The sequence below is a fragment of the Martes martes genome, assembly GCF_963455335.1.
Source record: "Martes martes genome assembly, chromosome: 4".
In the NCBI taxonomy this organism is placed as follows: Eukaryota; Metazoa; Chordata; class Mammalia; order Carnivora; family Mustelidae; genus Martes; species Martes martes.
This window is the reverse complement of record NC_137891.1, coordinates 159,955,946-159,983,812: the sequence shown is the minus strand read 5'-3', so window position 1 is coordinate 159,983,812 and position 27,867 is coordinate 159,955,946. Positions and strand designations below refer to the sequence as shown.

At 41.6% G+C, this 27,867-nt stretch overlaps 1 protein-coding gene across 1 annotated transcript in view; it reads right to left on the bottom strand.

Moving 5' to 3' along the window:
• The window catches only part of SCMH1 (Scm polycomb group protein homolog 1), a 171,936-nt gene extending 144,988 nt beyond the window's left edge, over positions 1 to 26,948 (bottom strand). The window contains exon 1 of the mRNA XM_080802756.1: positions 26,825 to 26,948. The gene's annotated coding sequence lies outside the window, so the exon portion shown is untranslated. The remainder of the gene's footprint in view (positions 1 to 26,824) is intronic.
• Positions 26,949 to 27,867: the final 919 nt, after the last annotated feature.

The following is a 27,867-nucleotide window of genomic DNA, read 5'->3' as shown; positions in this document are numbered from 1 at the left end:
CTTTCCTGACCACTCTACCTAAAGTAGTCACTCAGACGCCCTCAACGATACTGCTCTGAGTTCTGCCCAACAGTTAGCATCATGTACAATCGTCCTTGGAATGGTGCCTATATGGAAGAGGTACTCAGTATTTTTGAATGAAATGAGTGAGTCCTAATTATTAAGGAAAAAAAAGGCATATAATTTTAAAATTACATAAACAGAACATGGTGATTACTTTCTGAATTTAAAAAACATGTGGGTGATTTTTAAGTAGAACTTACAGGTGATTTATGAGAGTTTAAGACAAATCTCTCAAAATGGAACAAAACAAGCTGGGTCCTTTAGTACTATAAGTCAGTCTTAAATCTGACAGGATCATTATAAACAGGTAATGAGAGGCTGAAAGGAGTTGAGAGACATAATTGTGAATACAACTTAGCTTTTCAAAGACTTTTCTGAATACAGTCCTCATAGCTCATTAAGGAAATCCATCTAACACTTGGCAGCACTGGAAAATAGGCAAGAGTACCATCAGAGCATCAGAAACTTTGAGGAGTTTCTGTCATATATAATCTAAATACAGCTGCATAATGGAGAAAATCAATCAATGCTGAGAGCCTATAACCAACACAGGTAAAGGGTATTTCCTGGCAGGGCACGCTAAATAGACCAACTGTCCTGGGAAAAAGCCCACGCTTTGAAACAAAATGTGGGAGTTTGATGGGAAGTGCTGAGATACCCAAACTCTGCAGACCTGCGCAGGCACCCCACTCCATGCAAAGAAGCTTCTAGAGGCACTGAATGCACGCTATTGTTTCTTACAAATTTTTTAAAGATACTTTCAAAGGAGAAAGAGACAACAAGGAGGACTTCAAAGAGCCTACTCTGAATCAGACACTGAGAAAAAGATTAACAAAAGGCATTCTCTAGAAAATGCCATGGGACGATGTAAGGTTGGAAACAATGTAGGAGCACAAATAGTACAGAGAGATTCAAATAACGAATAACTCACTAAATAAAATTCTTCACAGGGGCAAAACAATATAAATAAGAAAACTGTAATTTAATTAAAAACATCTGAATGTATTTGCACTCCTGGCTTCCAAATTAGTTAAAATACCTCGTTTAAAAAACCTCCTTCAGAAAAGTCCTAAAGAATCACCAGAGAAACGTCAATACAGCCAGGTGGGTGGAGGGACAGATAAATAGATATGTGACATTTACAAGTAATGGCAAAATTTAGGTGGTAGACATGAGGCTTTTCATTGCAAAACCTTTCTGATTTTGTTGTATGTTTGCAATTTTTCATAAGTAAAAATAAACTTGAAAATATCCCAAAGAAACTGCTGTCTCAAAGCTTAACAGCAGGCAATAGTGAAAAGATGGGTAATGTAATGGAAGGAATGAACGTTGTTTTTTTTAGCACTCTTACATATAATGATCATTCATCACAACAAACCTGAGAGGTACATGACATTATCTCCATTACACACACTACACACTACACACACACACACACACACACACACAGACACCCGAGGCTCAAAGAGTACTTTAACAAAGTTATTTGGATTATCTGTGAATATCAAAATACACACATATGCTTAAAAACCTACCTAAAATCTTAATCCATCCCTTATCATTTATTTTCCACAGGTTTCCAAGAAAGTGACTCTATTTCACCTTTGCTTGGAGAAGCACTTTACAAATAGTGAGAACACATAAAATGTACTTTATAAAACAATACTTCTTACAATGTATTATAGAAAATATAAATGACTTCTAGTTTCAAAATCCTTTTTAATGTTCAATGCTAACTGACTTGCATATTATCTTCTTTGTATTAAAGTCATTTGTAAATATCTTTTGGAGTCCTTTTAATGTTGTAATTTCCTCGAAATTAGGATCCATATCTGATTCATTTCTACATTCTTTATAATAGCATCTTGTATTAGATACAAGTAGTTAGTGAATGTTTACCTATGGAAAGGAAGTAAACATGATCTTCATAATAGATATACAAGGTAGCTAGGACACCTGTTCACATATTAAATACTTGAAGAAACAGAGGCAGAGTAAACTCTGATGCTATTTCTTTGTGAAAAAGCTCACTTGTTGAACTAGGGCTCCAGTCTTTTCCTATTGCACCACTGACTCAAAAAGGATGTTAAGCCTGATTCTCCAACTCAGAGTCTGGCAGAGTGTCCAAAGGAAAAAGCTTTAGTTACGTTATTTTTTAAAATGCTTGAGAAATCCTGAAAGATGGATCCTAATGTAAATAAAAAGGTTTGTAAACCTCTTGATTTCTTTCTTTTAGGAGAGTGATAGAAAGAAAATGAAAATGCTTCTTGAAAATCCTAAACTTTGTTACAGGTAACCTAAAACTCAACAAAACCAGAAGCTGATATATAACAGCTAACATTCATACTTAGCTCTTCACACCAATTCCATGTATACACGTTATTTCATTGATTTTCCGTAATACTCAGTGAGAGATTTCTATTATTCTCATTTCACTGATGAGGAACTTTCAGAGCTGGGAGACTTAGTAGGTAGTTGAACTGGGATTTAAAACCACCTCAGTCACGCTCTTTGCAGTATCCTATGTTTTATTTGCTTACACGCAACTAGTCAACGGCCTTCTAAATGGTTTCTCTCTACTTCACTCTATCATGTGTATGGCAACTGGAATAATCCTTCTAAAATAAAAACTCCATCATGTTGCTTCTCTGCTTAAAATCCTTTAATGGGGGCGCCTGGGTGGCTCAGTGGGTTAAGCCTCTGCCTTCGGTTCAGGTCATGATCTCAGGGTCCTGGGATTGAGCCCTGCATCGGGCTCTCTGCTCCCCAAGCAAGGAGCCTGCTTCTCTGTCTCTCTCTGCCTGCCTCTCTGCCTACTGATCTCCCTCTGTCAAATAAATAAATAAAACTTAAAAAAAAAAAATCCTTTAATGGATCCATGTAGCCTGTGGTATGAAATCTACCGAAGTCCTTGGCATTGCATACATCGCCCCTCAAAGCCAAAATTCTTTGAGATTTGGCCCCTGACTACTTCTCTAGCCTCATCTACCCATCTTCTTTTCTTTAGCCTCTTTCCTTAACTTATTCTAAATTAGCTGTACTCCCTCAACTCATCTGTAAGTTCCTCTTCCCATAATGCACTCAACTTGTCAACTTAACTCATCCTTCAAAATTTAACTCAGAAATCAATGAATTTCCTTTTCCTCAGCCCTCTTAGCTCTTTTCCCTAGATAATCATTTCCTATTCTATTCTATGTTTATATCTGGTTCATACTTATAGCATTTCAATACCGTATTACAATTATTTGTTTGCATACCTCTCCTGCTTGTTTGACAGCAAAGCCCTAAGGATGTCTTGGTCATCTTTACTTCTTTACCCTTCCCTAGGGTCTAATACAGTGCCTGAAAGTAGCAGGCACTAGATACATATAAGTTTGTTGAGCTGAATTCAAATAAACTTACTTAGAAAGTTTAAAAGTGTTAAAACAGGATTTGGATTTTCCAAAATATAAAAGTTTCAAAGGAAAAAAAAGAGCCTGAAACTCTTTAATAGAATTGTGTATAACAATGGCAATTGCCCTGAAGGTCCCTGCTAGCACTGTGTGCCCCAGCTGGGCCTCCAGAAGGTTCATTACATTCATATTATCACTGTGGCAATTTATTAATGAGCTCAACACTAGCAAGACAAATTGAAATGACAGCCCTGGCAACTAACATCTCTTATTTATCACTGGAGCTAGTCTCTCAGTAACAGTGCCATGGATAAGCCTTCTTCAATGCAAAACAATTACAGAGTATCTTCTAAGAAACCTACAAACACTGTGATTGGCACTAAGGAGAATCAAAAAGTATCGGTCCTTATTACCATAGGCAAAGAATGCTTCAGAAAAATAACTCAAAACTGAAAAACACAGACACCCATTAGAGTGATGGTAAAGGACTCATTATGTAATTCATCACTTTAAAGGGTCAATTACCTATCCAAGGGTTAACTGAAACACCACTGGGGTTCCTCTTTCTCCACGCTGATGGAGGCAGTATGCATGAGAGCCAAGAACTGGTACTAGGCATTCTGGCAGAAGGAAGGTCTGTAAAACTAAAGCTACCACTCCTTCAAAAGTTTGAAGGTTTCTTCGTATCACAGCATTCCTACCAATGATTTAAAGTTGCTCTCCTGAGGCAAAACAAAGGCAATTCTTAAGCCATTAACATACAAAAGTAAACTTTAAGTGCAACTAGACATAAATATGGTTTAAAAAGGAGAGGGAAATAGCAAGAAATCCTGTGAATACAGGCAGATACTACTCACTCACTGTCTTTCACTAATGACTATGATACCGCCAAGTAACACCCCTGTTTTGGCTTCTTAATCTGCTACAACAGAGTACCACCAACTGGATGTAATAAACAAAGGAAGTTTATTCTCTCACAGTTCTAGAGGCTATATGTCTGAAATCAGGGTTTCGGCAGAGTCAATGCTCTCTCTGAACCTTGAAGGGGAAGATACCTTCCTGCCTCTTTTAGCTTCTCGTAGCCTCAGGAAACCAATAGATTTTGGTACCGATGGGAGTGGGGTGCTGCTCTAACAAATAGTTAAAAATGGGGAAGTGACTTTGGAATTGGATAATGGGTAGAGGCTTAATCTAAAAAACCTAGATTGCCCTGAAGAGATGTTTGGTATAAATAGGAACCCTAAAGATATTTCCGGTGAGGTATTAGAAGGAAACAATGAACACATTATCAGACACTGGAGAAAAAGCAATTCTTGTTATAAAGTGGCAGAAAACTTGTCTGAATTGTGCTTGGTCATTGGGTGAACTTGTGATAAACTTGGATATTTAGCTGAAAAAATTTCCAAACAAAGTGTTGAAGTCTGGCCTAGTTTCTCCGTGGTGCTTACAGTAAAATATGAGCAGAGATAAACTGAGGAATGAACTGTTAAGCAAGAAGGAATCAGCACTTGATGATTTGGAAAATTCGCTGCCTAACCAGACTACATGCTCTGGAAATAGGGCCAAGGGTGTGGCTGGACAATCGTTTGCCTGTGACTCATGGATACAGTCAACCATCTCAGAAGCTAGGAATAGAGATATGGTTATCCAGAAAGATTTGGAGCCTCTTTGTCAGAAGGTCTGGATCCCCAAGAATGACATGAAAGACTGATGAGGTTTTTGAGAATTTTATACCAACAGAAGTGCTATTGGTCTGGACTGAAGGGAACAAAGATGTAATAAAAGGAAGGAAGGGGGCGCCTGGGTAGCTCAGTGGGTTAAAGCCTCTGCCTTCGGCTCAGGTCATGGTCCCAGGGTCCTGGGATCAAGTCCCACATGGGGCTCTCTGCTCAGCAGGGAGCCTGCTTCCTCCTCTCTCTCTGCCTGCCTCTCTGCCTGCTTGTAATCTCTGTCAAATAAATAAATTAAAAAATCTTAAAAAAAAAAAAAAAAAAGGAAGGAAGGGCAAAGCCACACATGTAGAGGCCTGGACCAATGGGTCCCTCTTAGGTGTAAAAGGGTGGAGGTGTGCTATCAGGCCAGAGGACAGAGCATCAAGTCACAGAGAATTCTCTCAGGCCTTGAGATCTTGTGAATTTGCTTTAGACTGGTGACCCTTTTATTCCCTCCGTTTTCTCTTTGTAATGGAAATGTCTTTCCTATGCCTGTCCTACCTTGTACCTTGGAAGCAGATAACTTGTGTTCTAGGTTTCACAGGCCCACAGATGGAGAGTTTTGTATCAGGATGGACCATACCACAGTCTCACCCATACTTGATTTAGAAATAATATCTGAGACTTTCTGAGCTGATTATATTTAGGTGAGATTCTGGACTTAAGAGTTAATGCTAGAAATGGGTTAGGATGTTGGGGGGGATGTTGGAAGGGGATAAATGTATTCTGCACAATGGAAGTTCATAAATTTTGGGGGGCCAGAGGGTGGATTGTTATGCATTGAATTCACTATTCATCAAGTTATGGGTTGTGTTCACCAAAATTACATACTCCTGGTACCTCTGAATGTGACCTTGTTTGGAAAATGGTCTTTGTAGACATAATCAAGCTAAATGAGGTCACAGGGTGAGCCTTCATCCAATCTGTCTGGTGTCCTGAGAAGAAGAGGAAAACATGTGAAGATAAACATAAACAGGGAGAACACCACAAGATGACAGGCAGAGACTGGAGTGATGCAGCTGCAGGCCAAGGAATGTCAAGGACTGACAGCCACCACAAGCTCGGAAGAGATTCTACTCAGTGCCAGACAGAGCATGGCCCAGCTGACACCTTGATTTGAGAGTTCTGCCCTCCACACTGTGAGAGAATAAATTTCCATTGTTCTCAACCACGCATGTGTGGTACTTTGTTACAGCAGTCCTAGGAAACTAAAATACTCCTTAATACTAATATATATTCAAGAATTACTAAGTACCAGGTACTGTGTTAAGTGCCTTACACCTCGTGGAGAAAATAAATAAAGTAACTTTCCATTATACTTGTTCTAAACACTATACTAAATTTTCTCCCATGTACCATCTGTTGTATAATAATCTGCCTGACTTTGTCCCAGGTTCCTGGCATAGAGCTTCCAAAATCCTTGGAATTTTCCAAGTGACAGGAATATCTTTGTTATTCATAAGCCCTGTGGATCACATGAGTTTGTGCTAATAAGATGGCTGAGGATGGGGGCCAGTTGTGAGAAAGAGCAATCATGGGATTAGACGATTGGGGCTTTGGGTCAGCCCACCTTCAGGGCCTATCTAATAAAGCCCCAATCAATACTCTAGACACAGAAGCTCAGTGCAGCTTCCTAATTGGTAAACACATCAATGCGCCAGGAGGATGCCCTGATTCCATGGAGAGAAGACATGGAAGCTCTGTGTTTGGGACTCATCCAGACTGTACCCTATATGTCTCTCCATTTGGCTGTACCTGATTTGTAGCATTTATAATACATCTGTATTCGTAAATATGGCCGTTTCCTGAGTTCTGAGTAGTGCTAGTGAATTACTGAACCTGAGAGGGAGGTCAAAGGAACCATCAGATTTGCAGCCAGTCAGTTAGAAGTATAAATGGCCTGAGGACCTCACTTGAGGCTGGCATGTAAAATGGGGGCAGTCTGTTTGGGAAAGGTGTTCCCTTAAACCTATGCAATCTGACACTAATGCTGGGTGGCTGGTGTTAGAATTGAATTGGATTATACCCGCTGGTGTCAGAAGAACTGGGTTAAAACAGAATACCATAATTGAGTTATGGTATTAACTGTGTCCCATACCTCTGTCATTGGGTTTCATTTTATAGGGGTCCCATACCTCAGTCAGTAGGTTTTGAGGTACAAAGATTTTAACTTCTCTGAAGTCAAGAAGCTGATAACAAACAGCAAATGTGCTGGGGTTTACCTGTACCTTCATACTGTCTGCCTCATTTGGTCCTTAAAAGCTTGTGAGGTACAAATGGCAAATACTACTATCTGTACATTAGAAATGAAAACAAGACTCAGAGAGTTTAAATAACTGGTAACAGTTACATGCTAGTAATTGCAAAATCCAGGATTATAATATCTAGGTCACGTGACTTCAAATCTTGTACTTTTTCCACAGGCCAGTCTTTCTTGCCAGTAAGAGATCACTTAAAGGTCACTCATAAAACTGTAAGAACAGACAAACGCAATTAAGATAAAATAAAACAAGAGTGCCATTTAAAAAGTCAGATTCCAAACTTTTCAATTAAACCAATTTCAAGGCTAATTCAGTTATAACCTCCTCCTCTGTACACCACCCACATTCTGCCCTGGGGATTCAAGGCATATCCATACAGGCTATCTGGCCAGGAGGTTTTTATTTGTATCTTTTTTTTTTTTTTTTTTTTAAGGTGGTGGAGCCCAACGCAGAGCTTCAACTCATCACCCTGAGATCAAGACCTGAGCTGAGATCAAGTGTATTTTCTAAGACACATATTTCAACCTTTATTATATATGTCATACTCAACATACAAGATAGGTTCCCTAGTGAGGAGAAAATCATCCAGCTTGCCCAAGACCAAATAAAAAGCTTCTCTATCTGACCTATGTACCAAATATTGAGGACTTTCCCAATTTATCCAATCAATACTTACTGAATACTCTATCAGTCCCTGGGCTAGGGATATAAGGATGGGTAAGACTTAAACCATGTTAATTTAGAAGTGGAGAGAGATAAGCAAAATGCATTACAAAGGAATGTAACATGTAGTTATTATGGGTATGTGGAGGTAGAGACCAATTTTCTCTAAAGGCATTGAAAAACTTCATAGAAGTCTTCATAGAAGCAGTGACTTCTGAACGAGAATTTGGAGAATGCATCTTATTCCAGGCAGAGAACGAAGTTTAGGAAATTCTAACTAAGCAAAGATAAATAGAAAAGTAATAAGTAGTCAAAGGGCTTGTATGATGTCCTGTGGAATATGATAGATAGCTCAAGCAGAGGATGCATATAAGGCAGTGACTTAATTAGAAAACCAGGTTAGAATTAGATAAAGATCCAAGACTATATTCTGCAGCCTAGAGGTTTTCAGACCCTTTTCAGTCAAAGAACTATCTTCAGACAGATTTTTTTTATGCAAAACACAATAATATATAATAACTACAGAGCTTATCAGATAGAAGGGAAGCAAGGAATCAGTCTACACATTCTGCCTTACCTTGACACCCCATCACAGAGACCTGAAGTGGTGCTAGTTAGTATTCAGTGTGTAGTCCTCATCAGCAAAATGTTCCCAGTTTGTAGTAAGCAAAGAAATTGAGAGTAAGCACTCTGAAACTTTGCACTACAATTTAACAGAATAATTTTATGTTGTACTTTTTATTAGGTTATTCAACCTAATAAAATTTTGAAGTTCATACTTGGACTTCAAAAATTTTTATCTAATAATCTATTTTTATTTATAAAATTATTAGTCTAAGATGAATGAAAAATACTGCTTCTTCAGTTGTTGTCTGTGTCGTATCAGGGTGTTGCATGTAAATGTTGAATCACTAAATTATACACTTGAAACTAATATTATCCTGTATGTTAACTAACTGGAATTTATTTACTTTTTATTTATTTTTAAAAGATTTACTTATTTATTTGAGAGAGAGAGGGTGCCCACAATGTGCCAGCTGGGGGAGGGGCAGGGGAAGAGGGAGGGAAGGAGACCCCCTACAGAGCGCAGAGCCCTGAGGAGGGAGGGCTCCACCCCTCCACGCTGGGGCTCCATCTCACAAACCTGAGACCATGACCTGAGCTGAAATCAAGAGTCCCACGCTTACCTGACTGAGCCACCCAGGCGTCCCAACTAGCTGGAATTTAAATAAAAAGTTGAAAAAAAAAATATGGCTCCTTCAACATGTGTAGTTTAAGAAGCATGCCCTAGAGGTTCCACAACTTACCAGCTCTGTAACTGAGAAAGAAAAAAACTCCAGTGGCTGTTTAGAAGAGGAAGATCAACTGGTAAATATAAAGCATAAATAAATATAAAACAAAACAAAACAGCCCAGATGACATAATGATTACCTGTGTAAATGTCAAGCATCTGGCAAATGAATAAGGACATTTAAGTTCACAGAAAAGGTAGATCTCTGCAAGCTATAGTAGTCAAGGAAGGCATAGACATGGTAGTAGATTTTCAGAGGTTAGAAAGACCTTAAGCCATCAATTTCCAGATCTAAATTCATTAAGTCAATGATTTTAATATTCTTTATTACATATGTATATGTCTACTGAAACACCTATTAGATACTAGGTGCTGGGGATACATTACTGAACATAAGGTATGATTCCTGCCACCATGACAGACATTAGTCCACCAAAACATACAAACTGATGTGTCATTTAAAACTATTATAAGTACAACAGAGTTGCCTGGGTGACTCAGTTGGTTAAGCATCTAACTTGATTTTGGCTCAGGTCATGATCTCAGGATTGTGAGACTGAGCCCCACATGGCTTGGTACTGAGCGTGGAGCCTACTCGGGATTCTCTCTCGCCCTCTCCTCTGCCCTTCATCCCTCCCCTCCCACTTGCATGCTCTCTCTCTCTCTCAAAACAAAACAAAACAAAACTATTATAAGTAGTACAAAGAAAAGTCACGTGGCACTATGAAATCTTGTAACATAAGAGATTAAAGAGATTCTGGGAAATGAAGGCAATATATCCTAAAGAAGTGAAATCTTAGTTGAACTCTGAAGAATGAGTGTAAATTAACCAGTCAAGGAAGGGAGAAGAGCATTCATGGCAGAGGGAAAAGGCATGAGAAAAAATTGTGAGGTGAGATGGGGTGTTGATAGCCCACAGAACAGAAAGAAAGGAAGTATCACTAATGCACAGAAACCAAGGAGCAAAGTGAAGAGAGGTCACAAAGATAGATGGGCCAGGCCACTGAAAGTTCTATAAGCAAGAACATAGATGAATCTTAAAGACATCATGCTAAAAGAAATAAGCCAGTCACAAAAGGACTGTATTTCACTCATACGAGGCACATGGAAGAGTCAAAATATGTGATGTCACAGAGATAGAAAGTAGAATGGTAGTTGGAGGGGCAGGAGGGAGGGAGAAGTGGGCAGTTATTGTTTAATGGGTACAGGGTTTCAGTTCTGCCAGATGAAAAAAGTTCTGGAGATGGATGGTGGTAAAGGTCATACAGTCTGAATATACTTAATGCCAATGAACTTTACACTTAAAAATGGTTAAAATGATAATTTCTGTTATGTATATCTTACCACAATTTTCAAAAAAAAATTTTTTTTTAATTTATTTGTCAGAGCGAGAGAGCACATGCAGGCAGAGCAGCAGAGGGAGAAGGAGAAGCAGGCTCCCCACTGAGCAGGGAGCCTGATGCGGGGCTCGATCCCAGGACCCTGGGATCATGACCTGAGCCAAAGGCAGTCACCTAGTCAACTGAGCCACCCAGGTGCCCCAAAATATTATTTTTTAAAGTTCTATAAGCTACATTAAGATCAACAGGAAGCATGTGAAAAATTTTAGTATAATCGAGACTTTTTTTTCAGACTTCAAGTCTTTAAAAAGTTAACCCTAGAAAACAACATGGAAAATGTATTAAAGGGAGCCAGCACAGCTGTAGGCAGAGTAATTAGGATGCAACTGTAGTAATTCAGGAGAAAGAGGACAGAAGCTTGGACCAGGATGGTAGCAATGAAGATTCACTTGTACATTCAACAAATATTTAATGAATGCTATTATATGCCAAGCACTGTGATAGATGTTAAATATAAAAGACTGGCAATGGAACTTACAAGCAAATAAATAAATAATTACCTTTTGTGATTCAGTACTAAAACAAATGAACAGTGACTGTTTAACAGGGCAGTCAGGAAGACCTCTATGGGGATGTGATTTCAAGCTGAGAAAGAGCTAACAAAGCATCAGGAGAAGACTTCCCAGGCAGAGAGAACAGTGTGTGCACAGTCTCAGAGACAGGAAAGAGCTTCACATATTTAAGGAACAAAAAGGGTACCAGTGTGACTGGAGGGTAGCCAGGGGATGGAGGCATCATGTGAGACAGGCTAAGAGAGCAGGCTCCGTATCATGCAGACCGCAGGACAAATATTGTTTGTATTTTCAGCACAAGGGGAAGCCACTGAAAGACTTTAGGCAAAGAGGTGGCAGGATCTGACTATATTGATGGTGGTGAAGAGGGAGGGTAACATGCAAAAGTAGAAGCAGGAAAACCATGTAGGGGTTAATATGACAGTCCAAAAGTATTATGCCTTAGGCTAGAACAAAAGATACAGGTGGAAAGACTCATTAGGTATTTAGAATACAGACCTAAAGGGTATTAGTAATGGACTGAAAATGGAAAAAAAAATCAAGTTTTTAGGCCAAGACAAATAGATGAATTTCGAGGTTGTTCACTGAAATAGGTAATAGTGGGCATCATAGTCACCTGGAGAGCTTTTTAAAACTACTAATTTCTGTGTTCCATTCCCTTGGAAAACCTAATTTAATTTTTTTTGAGGGGGTGGGTTGGTGTCCATGGGATTTTTAATTTAAAAATCTCTCCAGGTATTTTTGGTAATCAGTAAGGGTTGGGAGTCACCGCTGTAGACAAAGTTAACCAGAGTTGGTTTCTACTGCTTGCAACCCCAAGTATCCATATGATACTGAAACTGGTATTTGGAAGAAGGGTCCCTAAAATGTAGAATTGACTGGATTTAGGTTAGGAACAGAAGAGTGCAGACCTCTATCTCATGCTGAGAGGTTGGCCATCCATATGTGGTATGAGAAAGCTGATCCCACTGTGGTCTGTTTTGTATCAGGACTCACTACTACTGAGGTACACTGCAGAGCCATGGTAAGGAAAATGCAGGATGTGACATGTATTGCCTATATAGGTGGACTTCAATCAGTTCCTATAAAAAAAGAAATTGCTTAATATGAAATAGGGCAGATATTAAAAATATTGAATAACCTGTAAAGCCATACCAGTGCATAATGGGGAATATAAACTCCTGAGTAAAGCTGGTCAATCTGAAAACACTGGGTAGGAAATAAGGCTTTTCTAAAAAAGTTTCATGCTGCCTAGAGCCTGCACAGGAGGCTTGCTGAACTGGAAAATTACCCAGGGCTAAAAATGGTACAAGTAAAGGCAGAAAGGCAGGACCTACAACCATGGATAAGACAGACATAACAGAGTCTTTATTCTGCTAGGGTCCTTTTAAGCACCTCTGTTATGCACTCCTTGCCTGATAAAGTTGGGATACAATCTAGAAGCAAGAAGTTTATTAATAACTCCCTTCACCAGGCCCTATTTCAAATTAAGTGAGCCAATACATTCCTTTTTTGCTTCAATCCATTTATGCTGGGTTTCTGTTCTTTACAACCAAAAAGTGTTAATACACTACCAACATTTTAAAAAAGCTAGAGCACTGTTTTTTTCCCAAAAGGATCACCAGAGGCACTGCCCCAAATCTACTAAAATTGAATCTCCAAATCCAGGTATCTGTTATTCTCAGTGTGTGTTCCAGAGGGTCAAGCAAACTGGGAAAACAAAAGTCTGGTTGTCTCCTCCCGTGCCGATGAAGAGGAAATTGTTACTTCCCAGCAATACAGAGGAAAAACATTATAACAATATTTATTGAAACATACCAAGAGCCCACCACAATATCAGAATCCACCACAGTTGGCATATAGCAGGGCATGGACAATTTAAGACACTGCCTTGCCTACCAGGATCTTGTGGCCTTTAATTCATGGAAAAGGCAAGACCTACAAATACATCCAGGATTCAATAGAATAAACTGAGTATCATTATGGTAGGTTAGGTGTGAAACACATAAGATTTAAATCCCTTTCCATCAGACAACAAATCTATTTCCAAAATACCATCAGTGTAAAATACATTTCCCTCTTAATATAAGGTGAAGGAGCACAAAAAAGAAAAATATATGTATCATGAAAATAGCCCATTAATTCAAATTTGGATTTAATCGACATGTATTTGAGCACTTACTATGTAAACATTTAGTGTATCAGGCACCTAAATACAGGTTTTCATTGATAACTAATATTCAGAAACACCAGCAAAATAGTAAATTGTCTGAATTGACATTTCTCTTTTCAGCCTAATGGTTTATTTAAATACCATCATTAAGGAGTTTAACTATCAAAAGAAAATTGTTAGTGTTGAGAATAAAGAAGTCAACAAAAACATTACTTAAGATTTTACCAAATTCAAATAGCGGTTCTCAAAAAGACAACTTTGACACCTAAGTGTTCAGGTCAGCATAAAAAAAATCTACTCATTGTTAAGGCACTTAATCGTATTCAGCCCAACCAAACAATCCTTGTTGATTCACTAGGTAAAGTTGTATTAAGTAATTAAGTCAGAGGGGTAACAGCTGGATCATTTGGAGAGTAAGTTCTGGAGCAAGAAAGAAGCAAGAGAACTGCTGGCTCTGCTGATATTTGTTTAGTAATATTTTCAAAGATTTCCATATAGAGAGAGGATATCTAGGGTCATTAATAATTATTCATAGAATATGTCTTTGAAGATAGATTTCAAAGAACGGTTTCCTTTAAATGTAGGTACAACTACAACTGACGATGAAAATATACTTAGTAGAAGAACTATAAACTCCGTGATTAAGAGACTTCTCAAAAAGTTTTTTCTTAAAAACTCAGTCCAGGACTACTAAATTAGCATCATGCCAAGAATCGTATCAACCTTATAAAGCATTTGCAGAAAAAATAAGTATGCAACTCATATGTAATGGCAATAGGTATTAGCACTATTTTAGTGTCACACAAGTAGCTCATCTAAAATAACATTTTTTTAGACATTTTTTCTTAAGATTTTATTTATTTGACAGAGAGAGAGTAGGCAGAGAGGCAGGCAGAGAGAGAGGAGGAAGCAGGCTCCCTGCTGAGCAAAGAACCTGATGCGATGCGGGGCTCGATTTCAGGACCCTGAGATCATGACCTGAGCCAAAGGCAGGGGCTTAACCCACTCAGCCACCAAGGCGCCCCTAAAATAACATTTCTGTATAAATGGCATCACTTCTGTTCAGAAGCAAATATGAGAACTTGGCTATAAAAATCCTACCAGACAATGGCATCATGCTTTCAATTAACATGCAATATTAAGGGGCGCCTGGGTGGCTCAGTGGGTTAAAGCCTCTGCCTTCAGCTCAGGTCATGATCCCAGGGTCCTAGGATTGAGCCCCGAGTCGGGCTCTCTGCTCGGCGGGGAGCCTGCTTCCTCCTCTCTCTCTGCCTGCCTCTCTGCCTACTTGTGATCTCTCTCTCTCTCTGTCAAATAAATAAATAAAAATATTTTTTAAAAAACCATGCAATATTAAGTTATATGAATCTTTTACATCTAAGTCCTGTTGAATAGCATTTGGCATATTTTTGTCATCTACCTATGTGAGGCACTGAGGTGAAAAAGTTTATATGGATAGTGGCATCTCCGAAGGTGGGGAGAAAAGACTGGAAATAATCCTGGAAGTGCACACCGGAGGCTTAAAATATACAGTAGTCCTCCCTTAACCCGGGTTTCAGTTCCCAAACAAACAAACAAACAAAACCCCCTAATTCTTATAAGTCAACCTTGCCTCCTGTTGTACAGAGTCTCAGAACTCTGTAACACTGCTTGTGGGGAGTGCACAAAGTGACATGTGAAGGGGTCTAAGGTTGAAGTCAGACTGGTCTGGGTTTGAAATGGAGTCCTATCACTTATAAACTGTATGATTTTGGCCAGATATCTTTCAGTCTCCATTTGCTTATGCATAAAGAGGAGCTAGTAATACCTTTTTGCAGGTGGTGAGAACAACACATCTGTGTGTTGCAATGTGTCTGAAAGATACTTGAAGAGTTATTCCCTTTGTTAGTGTGGTATGTGACACAGGGTTGGTATGCTTTAAATACATTCCGGAAAAAAGTGGGATATGTATAAAGAAACACAGAAGATGTAGGTTGTGGTTGTTACTTTTATACTGGATAAATAAATCCTGAAACAATGTCACATGCCTTCATGATTTTTCAGGTACCTATTCAGTGCCTGACAGAGAAGCCACTCAAATGTTTAGTGATTCCTCCATAGACTTCTTGGGCCAAGACTCAAAAGAATGAGATTCCAGTTTTATGACCCTGGACTTAGAATGGTTGGACTGTAGATTATATGTACTTCAGTTTTAATAGATATTGCCAAATTGTTCTTCACCATGATTGTACAATTTCTATTCCCATCAATAGTGTCCAAGAGTTCCCTTAACTCCACATCCTAACAAGATTTGATATTATCAGACTTCTTAAAGTTTGCCAATCTAATAGGTTTGAAATGACATCTCATTAAAGCTGTAATTTGCCTTTAATTATTGGTCAATGACTAATAAATATTTAGATTGCCTCCTTTAAGCCTTGTTATTTTTCTATGAACTTGTCTTTTTCTAACCCATTTGTAGGAATCCTTTATTATTACAGATAAGATATTTGGCTGATACATGTACCACATATATACTGTTTGATTCTGTGGCTTGCCTTTGCATTTAAAAAATTATGATATTAAGAAAAATGATGGTATTCATCTTTCTCACTGTATGTAGCACAGTGTCTGGTAGTCGGTAGACATTAATAAATATTTGTTGAATCAATGAATGAAAAATTGAACAAACACATAAAGAAATTAGATGTTTTAACTACATTTCCTTAACTTGGAATTATGACTCTATGCTTATTAGGCCTTGTAAACTTTTATACTCCAAGGGCACTTGGGTGGCTCAGTCAGTTAACGTCTACCTTCGGCTCGGGTAATGATCTCCGGGCCCTGGGACTGAGCCCTAAGTAGGGCTTCCTGCTCAGCAGGAAGTCTGTTTCTACCTCTCCCTCTCCCTCTGCCTCTGCCCCTCCCCAACCCCACTCAAGCTCTCTCACACTCTCTCTCTCAAATAATAAAATCTTAAAAAAAAAAAAAAAATTTTACACTTCCAAATTCATCTTTAAAATTCATTTATTTTTAAAGAAAAAAATGTAATCTGGTTTGAAGACTTTCTGATAATCCTTGGCAACTGGAGGTAATTAGAGATAAGACAGAACACCAAAATATCAAGGTTGGAAGTCTAAAATTCTAAATCATCTAAGACAAATGGTTGTCTGCTCTCTTCTTAAATCTCTCCGAGAACAAGTATACTGGCTCTTGTGTTTTCTATTATACTTTACAGGACATAATGACTAAAATAGCCTTTATTTCCATCATGATTAAATGCCCCAGAGAAAAGTCTACATAAACAAGAATGTAAAACAATTAAGTAAGAAAACACTTAGAAATACATTATAATATGCCAATGAGCAACAGACATAGCCATTAAAATGAATATACAATACTCATATGCTTTAATTTTGAAAGCTAACAATTACAACACTTACAGTAAATGTAGAGGGAAAAAACAATGCAGCAGCCTTTATGTTTCCAAATATACAGAAATTAATACATGATGACTTGCAATAGAAACAGTAAGAAGCTCAGACACCACAGGGTCTTAAAAAGGAGGTCACAGGAGGCAATGGATCATTCTGGACACAGTACAAAAATCTGTAGTAAGAAGACATAGTTTGAGTTGTTCTGACATTGACTAGCTGTTTGATATTGGGCACATCATTTACTCCACGTGCACCTCAGTTTCTTATCAGCATATAGAGTTTATAATGATCTGGAATCCTACCTAACAGGGTTATTATGTATTTCAAATTTAAAAAGATGTGTGTAACATCCTTCAGTAATATGCAACAGTCCTTATCTATCCTTCCTCACCTCCCCGTCATCCCAGTGTCATCTATATCATCCCTGAAACTCCCAGGCAGAAGGAGATATAAAGTCCTCCAGAATGGATATTGTAAATTTGTGCGCTCAGGCTGCCATAACAAATACCACAGACTGGAGGGCTGAAACAACAAGAAATGTATTTCCTCAGGGTTTCACAGGCTAGAAGGTCAAGATCAAGGGGTTAGCAGGGTTGGTTTCTTCTGAAGCCTCTCACCTGCTTATATAAATAGCTGTTTTCACCTTCTCTCTTCACATAGTCTTTTCTTTGTGTGTATCTGTGTCCTAACCTCTTCTTATACTATGACACAAGTCATAACGGATGAGGGCCCATCCATATGACCTCATTTTTTCTTAATTACCTTTAAAGGCCCTATCTCCAAATACAGTAACATTCTGAAATACTGGGGGTTAGGACTTCAAATACAATTTTGAGGGGGAGGGGAGTAAGAGACATAATTCAGTCCAACAGAGATATATAGAAATCCTACCACACCGTACCTGCCACTGCCCTAGCACTTACTGTACTGTAATATAATTATCATTTTTGTCTCCTCTAGTGGACTATGAATGCCTGCACAGCACCAAATATTTCTTTTTAAAAAAGATTTTGTTTACTTATTTATGGGGGGGGGGGAGCAGAGGGAGAGAGACAAGCAGACTTCCCCCTGAGTGCAAAGCCCAACACAGGGCTTGATTTCATGACCCTGAGATCATGACCTGAGCCAAAATCAAGAGTCAGATGCTCAACCACTGAGCCACCCAGGTGCCCTTGAGTATTTCTTATTAATCTCTATCTTTCAAGTGTCTAACACAGAGTATATGTTCAATAGAATGCTCCAATAAACTGCTGATAACTGAACCTATGACACTTTCTGTGAAGAACAATTAGAATTCATCTATCCTATGAGAATTTTTTTAATGGAATTTGTAGTAGGACAAATGATTTAAGAGAAAGAACAAATTTTTCACTTTTATCTTTCCAAAAGCAACTCTGTTCCCCTATTCTCAACCTTTCCATCGCAGGTTCTATTCTTGGATTACATATGCTGAGCTTTCCTTAAGTAGTGAACCTGGAGACTTTACATGACCACTGTAGAAGTCAGTGACCTCTCCTCCACTCCACTGAATTTCTGGGGTGTATAGAGAGTTACATATTAGAGTTAGCTAAGTATGTGTCTTTTTTTTTTTTTTAAAGATTTTATTTATTTATTTGACAGACAGAGATCACAAGCAGGCAGAGAGGCAGGCAGAGAGAGAGAAGGAAGCAGGCTCCCCGCAGAGCACAGAGCCTGACGTGGGGCTCGATCCCAGGACTCCGGGATCATGACCTGAGCTGAAGGCAGAGGCCCAACCCACTGAGCCACCCAGGCGCCCCCTAAGCATGTGTCTTACCTTCCCCTTATAAACAGTGAGCTCCCTGAGAGAAACGACTATGTCTTAAATATCTCTGAGTGACCAACAATCACTATTTACTGAATAAACATAAATTTCTCTAAACCAGAATCACTCTTGAGGAAGAGAAATTTTCTTAACCCAAGGAGGCGGGGCAAGAAAGGTGGCAAGGATGTTATGTTCAGTTTGGGACATACTGACTTTGTTTTAAGAAATATCTCTTATGGAATATCTTTTTATTAGGTCCATTTCAATTTCAGGTTTTCACATAGTATATTGGGACCTGGAGTAATGGGATATACTGATTTTAAAGTAAATATGGTACCTAGCTACTTGTAAAGCTGACCATAGGTAGCTAAATATATAGTTCTAATCCTCAGAAGAGATAATCTTGACTGTAATGAAAATTTGAGTCATGAGCATGTAGATGTTATTGTAACCAAGTCAGTGGATGAGACTGCTAAGGGAATGTACAGAGGGTGGCTTAGGACCAAAGACAGGCAAGAGAAGGGAAGCTCTCGTTCAAAAAACACTTGGGATGAAGCGCTCAGGGAGGAACCAACAAGCTGAAGTGTACCAAAGCCAAAGGAAAAAGAGTGCTTTGAGGAAGAGGGAATGATTGTGAATGTGAAATGCTGCTGCAAAAGTCTGAAAACTGCCCGCCTCCCCCTGGCGTGAGCAACAAGGGGCAGGCTGATGACCCTCATCAGAGCAGCTCGGGGACTCTCTCTGATTTGCGCACTTCTCCAAAACTTTAAATCTCAGTTTCCTTTCTTTGCAAAATTAGGAGACTTATCTCCTCATGAGTTTTCAGGAGATTAAATAAAAAGCAATGACAAAAGTAACATAGATGAATGGAACAGACACAGCATTGTTACAATGTGCTGGACGCTGTGCAGAGCTCTTTCATACAGGTTCCCTCACTTAAAAAAAAATCATACACACATAAAATCACAAAAATCTTAAGGTACGATAGTACTTAATAGGGACTATTATCATTCTCATCTTCAGATAAGGAAACTGAAACTTACTAAGCGTTGGAGACTAAAACCAGAATGCAATGTACAGGTAAGAATGAGAAAGTTTATATACTAAATGTATATAACTCACTAAGTCTGAGTAAAGGGTAGGAGACTAGATGGTACCTGGAGGGAAACATGGACTTAAGATTTTTTTTTTGAGATTTACTTAAAGATCGGAGACTTCTAAGCAGATTTAAATAAAAAAAGGAGACGGAAGAGAGAAAGAGGCTGAAGGCAATGAAAAGATGGAGGTCAGAGATGTAGCCTTGGGAAAGAAGAAGAAACAAGAAAATAGAGGTATAGTTTTAAGAAATAGGTTTGACATAAGGCCTCATAAAGACTAGGGCAAAGAAATGACTAGGTACTAAATGCTCAATGGCAGTAATCTGTATAAGTGTATGATTTTCTCCAGCAGGGCTCAGAGCTACTACCACCAAGAAGAAACAGGTTTGATTCAGCAAGGTTTGAGATTTTGCCCAGACAAGGACAAAAGAACAGTGGAGCAAGGGGATAAAGGGTAATGGCAAGAGAGTGAATAAAATAAATTATAGACTAAGGAAACTAAGCTGGATAGGGAAGGAAGTGAAGACAGGCTTCAATGAGATCACACAACAGAGCTGATGAAGACTGTCAAAGGTCAGCTAGAAGACATTTTGAACAATGCTGCCTGTCTTCATTTATAATTCCAGAGGCAGGCCATCTCTGGGGGATAAGACCTATGGTGTGACCATTATGATCACTTGAGTTGAAGAAGCTATTGTGTCATTGAAACAATCATCTGTGTGAATACTGAAGTTACTAAGGATGAGACAGAAACCGAGGTAGAAAGGAAGACTGTACATGCTAGGTCCTAAGTGATGGAGAAGATCTACAGACAAGAAGACAAGGGTGGTATAGCCCCTGCACCACCGAACACACCGATTTTAGGAAGATGGACAAGTAATGGTCTGGAAATCATGGCGCACAGAAAGCCATGGTCATCCTTGTCTCTCTCATTTTGCACAGACTGTGGGAGAATGGGATGCCCCCATTTAAAAGAACTACAGAGCAAGTGATAGTGCTCTCCATTACTCCTGAAGTGAAAGCCTGACTTCCATTTAAGGCCAGAACACACATGAAAATATAGTAAAATGGTTAACAGGGTATGAAATAGGGGTTTCAGAGAGCAAATGGAAAGGTATGAGAGGGAACAAACAAGCAGTGTTGGCAGAGAGGAGGAAGAAGCCAAGTCAGCATGGGAAAAGCAGTAAAGAAGACAGGTAAATGGAAGGGATAGGACAAAGATAAAGGATGATAAGACTTGCTGGCTTTATATGGCCATAAGGTTATCAAAATAATTAGTTCTAGCAGTGCCGTGGTGGCTAGAGAGTTTGGCAATGGTTTGAAGGGAGGGGCAAGATCTGAGTGGCTATTATGTAACTGACATTATGTAAAGTACTTTATACTTCCTATCTTAGTTAAACCTTATACCTAACAAAAATGAGGGAACTGAGGACCAGTGACGCAAAGTGACCAGCTTAGGCTTGTACAATTAATATTTAGTGACATTTAGTATAAAAAAGACAGATTTTGAAATCAGAGCATCTTTAGTCACTTTCTACCAGTAAGATCTTGTAAGTTTCTTATCTACCAAACAAGGTTATCTCAGAGATTAAACTACAACTATAAAACAAATCTTAACAGTTGGGGGTTTGTTTTGTTTTGTTTTGTTTTAAGCTAAAACTGGCCTTGTTTTCAAATGTGGAATTTCTTACTTGGTTTACTTCAAACAAAAACCCCAAGTTCTCAAACTATAAATTCTACATAGGAAACTGAGGTAGGGAAAGAGGATATACAATCGATGGTTCCCTAGTCTATCTAGCATCAAGTCCAAACTCCATAGTTCCAGGTCTTTAATACCATGGCCCCAGCCCATCTCTCCGGCCATATCGCTCACTGCTGACTTACACAATACTCAGACCTTGGCAATTATACATTTTTAACAAACATACCCTATACTTTTCTCCCTTTGTATCTCCACTGAAATTATTTAATGTGCTGAAATTTGTTCTCCAAGGCCCAAATGAAACTTATTTTGAGTGTGAAGCCTAACCTTGCTTCCAAATATTGAGAAATGATGGCTCCCTCCTCTGAACTCTGCATCCCTTTGCTTTTCCTCTCTTTTAATTTAAGTAAGCATGAGAAAAGTTCAGCCAGCAGAGCTTAAGTCCCTTAAAGGTAGCTGAAAGAGAACTAACATTTCCTTTGAATTCCTTTCCTAGTGATTTTATACACATAATTTCATGTAATCTCTGTGACACCCTATGTTAAAGGAATTTATTTTTTACAGGTAAGGACACCGAAAATCACACTGGTTAGACAAATTGCTTATAGTCCTAAGGTTAGTCAGCGACAGAGCCTAAATTTGAATCTTGGTCCTTGTAGCTCAAAATGTAGGCTCTTCCCAGAAACCATGGGTATAACCTCACTGCTTTATCTTATTGTTTCAGATCCACCTACTAATCATCAGTGGGGAAACCTCCATTGACTTTTCTTTGTTAAGTATCAGCAGAAAGGATGTGATTGACGGTACTTGCACTCCTACTTTTCTTTTCTTTTTTTTTTTAAAGATTTTATTTATTTATTTGACAGAGATCACAAGTAGGCAGAGAGGCAGGCAGAGAGAGGGGGAAAGCAGGCTCCCTGCTGAGCAGAGAGTCCGATGTGCTGCTCAATCCCAGGACCTTGGGATCATGACCTGAGCCGAAGGCAGAGGCTTTAACCCACTGAGCCACCCAGGCGCCCCTGCCCTCCTACTTTTCAAGACTAAGAACAGACTCTCCAGAGCCAAAAGTGATTACTATGAGTCCTGAATAAAGAGGAAGAGATCAGAACCCTGCTCCCAAGAAGGAAAAGTAAAAAAACAAAACAAAACCAAAAAACAAAACACTACTTTTCCACTCTTCCATTTAAAAACTACTCCTTTGAGGTGTCTGCCATCTGGCTATGTCACTCTCTACCCCTCCTCCTCATCTGTCATCTGCCACCCTTCCGATTAATCCCCTCCACTCACCGCACCTGGGTCACAATCATCCTCTCTTACCCACACCCAAGCAACCTAAATCACTTCTCTATCCACACAGATGGTCCATTCAATACAACAGACTCAAAGTTCCTGTCACACTCAGCTTCACTGACCTTCACCTCTGCGGCACCTCAGCTACCCACACACAGAGGCCTAGTTATCACCTAGAAGAGCTCCATACCACACAAGTTAATTCCAATATTCCACTTTCTGAGCACAATCTCCCTCTTTTCTAGCTTACTTCCACTACATTTGTTTATTGATTTAACTCAAGCTACTGAAAAATCTTCAAGTCCAAAACCAAATTCATCATCCAGTGTTCCCTGTCTCAGCTAATGTCACCGCCATCCCCCTAGTCACCCAAACCAAAAATCTGAGCATCATGCTGGACTCCTGGCCATCTCATCTGCACATCCAATCAATCATAAAGCCCCACATCCAGACTCTGGCAACTTTATCCCTTTCTTCTCATCCCTATGACATTTTAAAAATGTTTCCACCATGTCTGATAAAAACTTTTCAGTGATTAAAAAAAATCACCTACTGGGGAACCTGGGTGGCTCAGTGGTTTAAAGCCTCTGCCTTCAGCTCGGGTCATGATCCCAGGGTCCTGGGATCGAGCCCCATATCGGGCTCTCTGCTCTGCAGGGAGTCTGCTTCCTCCTCTCTCTCTTTCTCTCTCTGCCTGCCTCTCTGCCTACTTGTGATCTGTGTCTGTCAAATAAATAAATAAAATCTTTAAAAAAAAAATCACCTACTGAATTAATTGCAAGTATAAGGTCTACTATGATATGGTCTCTGCCTATATTTGCAGTCTTACAACTTCACATTTATGTCTTTTTTAAAAAAAAAAGATTTTTATTTAGTTGATAGAGACAGAGACACAGAGAGAGAGAGAGAGAGAGAGAGAGAGAGGAAGAACACAGAGGGAGAATGAAAAGGAGGAGCAGACTCCCCACTGAGCAGAGAGTCAGACTTGGGACTCCATCTCAGGACCCTGGGATCATGATCTGAGCTGAAAGCAGACCCTTAAGTGACTGAGCCACTCAGGTACCCTATGTCTTTATTGTTATATTCTTTGCAATTTCAAACTGCCTGTGGTTTTCTTTTTTCTTTTCTTTTCTTTTTTTTTTTTTTTTAAGACTTTTATTGTCAGGGAGAAAGAGAGAGCAGCAGGCAGAAGGAGAAGCAAGCTCCTGGCTGAGCAAGGAGTCTGATGTGGGACTCGATTCCAGGACCCTGAGATCATGACCTGAGCTGAAGGCAGACATGTAACCAACTGAGCCACACAGGTGTCCCCCACGTGTGATTTTTTATGCAAGCCATTCCTTCTCTCACACTGATGCCTTTCCTTGAGCTGTTTTCTCTGTTGGAAGCACACTTATTACCCTTCTCTGCTTGACTGTCTTCTTCTTACCATTTATTATTTGGGTCAGTTGTCACCTCTTCCCAAAGCCTTCCCTCAAGTCCTTGGCTAGTCTAAACGCCCTTCCTTGGGACAACCACAGCATCAACTGCATCCCTCTCACCTTTTATTCTGAGATGACTTATTTGGGCATTTAATTTACCAGCTCCACAAGGATTGAAAGTGTATCTTATTCATATCTGTATACCCAGCTAAACACAGTACGTAAGCATAGTGCCTGACACAAAGTAGATGGATAGGCTTAGAGTAAAGCTTAGAACATGCTGAGTTTATCTCTGCAGTGGTATAATCACACCGGTTCTTTCTCACAGAGTTTTCAGTATTTCCAATCATTAACTTCAAGTTCTTTGAAGGGAAGGAACCAGAGCCCTTCCTGAGCCTGTACAGGTCTGCACAGAACAGTTCTATACAAATTTTTACCCAACTTATGTAAAAGGGAAATAGCATTTGCACAAACAAACCAGAAATCAAAACTTGACATGTGTGCTGCTAACTTCAAAACCACTGACCACTTTAAAAAGTAAAGACACAAGAACAAAGATAAAGAACCAATTTTGACTGCTGGCATGTGCTTGCCTATGTTATAAAAACAGTGAAACTTTGCTTAGAATTTGAACAGGGTCCCAGATACAAAAATTTGGCATTTTATCTATAAGGTCATCGCCATCTCTGCTGGGCTTAAAAATTACTAAGCTGGGGCGCCTGGGTGGCTCAGTGGGTTAAAGCCTCTGCCTTCAGCTCAGGTCATGATCCCGGGGTCCAGGATCGAGCCCCGCATGGGGCTCTCTGCTCGGTAGGATGCCTGCTTCCTCCTCTCTCTCTGCCTGCCTCTCTGCCTACTTGTGATCTCTGTCTGTCAAATAAATAAACAAAATCTTTTTAAAAAAAAATTACTAAGCTGCAGGGTTGCTTAGGGTAGTTTAGGATGTTGGTAAAAGACACTTTTTAAAAACTCAATCCTCACATACCAAAGCAAAGTGATGAAAAAGCAAGCAAAAAATAATGCTGGTAAGTGAGCAACAAAAAGTGTTCTTTTTCATAGTAACTTTGAGCCTTCTGCTGGCAGTCAGAAACAGAGCAAAGAGTTCAATATAATAAGCATTTCCCTCTCCAACTAAATATTAAGTTGCAATCGGCCCCAAACTGAGTCTCAATCCTTTTTCAGAGTAAAAATAATCAGCTCTCCTATTTGCATGGTGCATTGCCACACTATGATATACATCAGCTCATCTGATTACGTGTTTATAGACATTTTTTTTTTTTTTTAATGAGGGGAAACCCAAACATCTTCACGAAACAGGATCTCTCTTAGTTCATTTGAACACAGTACTGGACTTTTTTTTTTTTTAGTTCAAAATACAGCACAGAAACGAGGAGGGGAATACTTTTCATTTAAGCAGGTCAATCTTTGGGACCAAGGAACTTCTTGGAGAAACTTAATAGGTCAAGAAGCTCTCCTTTGAAGAGGATATGGGCAAGCTCGTTCTGAGAAGGGATCAGAGAACTTCAGCATGCAAGAAACAACCGAAGGAACTGGAATTAGTGAGGAGATGACAAGACTCTGGGGACATGATTACTATCTTCAGATATCTCAACAGCTGCCCATAACCAGGAAGAATGGGAGGCAGCGGTTTCTCTGAATCAAAAAAATATTTCTAAAAACCAAAGCCGTCCAGGAACAGAATGTGTTTTCCTTAGGGAGAAATGGGTTTCCCATCACTGGAGGACGTGTTCAGACAGATTAGTTCAAACGATTAGGGTGGATTTGGGGATTTTCAAAGGGACTTCGGTGTGCGGTGGGAGAAAGGAGTCCTAGATGACTTTAAATTCCCTTCCAGTCTGGAGATGTTCTGGGGTTCGCCCGTCTCCCGGAAGCCCCTTTCACTCCTCTCCGGCTGGCGCTCAGCTGTGCCCCTGGCTCCCGCCTGGCCGCTTGCCCTCCGCGGTGCCCGGCGGCTCCGAGGTTTGAAAGCGGCTCTCCCCGCCCGTTTCCCGCGGCCCACGTGAGTGGTCCCGGCGCAGCTCTCGCCGCCGCAGCCAGCCCGAGGACCGCCGCTGACAGCTCCCGGCCCTCCGCACGCCCGCCGGCCTCGGTCCGAACCGCCCCCGACCCGCAGGCATCCCTCAGTTATCGCGTCCGAGCGGAGCGACAGACCCGCCACACATTGACAGCCGCTCCGACTCCCGGCCCTCGGCGCCAAGCCCACCCACCCGGCCGCCCCCAGCCCAGCCGACCCGGACAGGGCGGCCGCCGCTCGGACCTGCCGCGACGCCGACCCTCCAGACGCGCCCCCGCCCTCGGGCTGGCGCCGCCGGGTCCCCCTGGGGCGCCCCTATCGCGTCAGGGCCGCGCGCCGGTCACTGGGCCGCACCGGCCCGGCAGCGGACGCACAGCGGGCCGCCGGGGCTGGGGGCCGGGCTGACACGGCCGCGAAGGGCCGCGGCCGCTCTCGGACCGCAGACAGGCCCCCGGCCCGACAGCCGGCAGACGGCCGGACGGCGGGCCCCGAGGGGCGGGGGCGGCCGCCGGCCAAGTCCCTCCGCCGCCGCCTGGCTGGCGGCGGTCCCCGCCGGCCCAGGCCCCTCAGGGCGCGGGCTTGCCCCGGGAGCGGAGGCGGCGGCCGAGGCGCTTACCTGCGGGCTGGCGGCGGCGCAGGGCGGCTCACTCCCTTCCCGCCGCCATGTTTCCGCTGCGCAGGGAGCCCGAGCGGACGCGCGAAGGGGGCGGGTGAGGGCGGCTCCGGAGGGCGGCGAGCGGGCTGGCCGGCGGGGCTGGCGGCTGGGGGCTCGACCGCGGCGGCAGCGGGGGCGGCGGCGGCGGCAGCGGCAGCGGCGGATCCCCGGCCCCGCCCCCCTCCCTCCTCCGCCGCCGCCGCCGCCGCCTCCGCCTCCTCCTCCTCCTCCCGCCGCGGGGTGGCGCGCGCCTCGGCCGTCGGGCCCGCGCGCGGGGGGCGGGGCGGGGCTACGCGGGGAGGGCGACACCGAGCGGCCCGGCCCGGCCAGCCCCGCCGCCTCCCGTCCGGGGTCCCGACCCGCGCCCTGCTCCGCTCTCCGCGCCTCGTCTCCCAGAAGGGTAAACTGAGGCCTGGAGAGGGCTCGGGGCTAGGGTTCGAGTCCTGCCGCCCGTCACCCACTCCGAGGAGGCGCAGGGACCGGGGGGCGAGACAGCGATGGCAAGAGCGGTCAGCTCTCGGCCCTGCAGACCGGCTGACGCAGGGCGCCGCCTCGGGCTCAGAGCCGGAGCTCTGGGACTCGAGTCCCCGCCCCACTGCTGACCAGCTGTGTGATGGATGACCTTGAGCAAGTGACCTCGTTCCTCTCCCCCCAGGGCCCTCCTCTCTCACGTGATAGTCCCTTGATATCCAAGGGACTACTGTGAGGTTAAGTTAATGCTTGCAAAGCTGACGGGACAGTGCGGGGAGTTGGTAAGTAAATGCTCAGTTAAGTACAAGCTCCCGCGGTCCCTTCATGGCTCACCCATTCAACAAGTACGCATTGAGCCCTCTGTGCCAGGCACTGTACACAAGACCATTCTTTCAGTGCCCGCTAGCACTCCCCTGGATTAACCGCCACATCCACCGCGGATAATCCCCAGCAGGGGGGTGAAACCACTTGTCCAAGGTCGCCCAGCCAGGAAATGACTGAGTGGAGAAGATTGATCTCCAGCCTGTTTGACT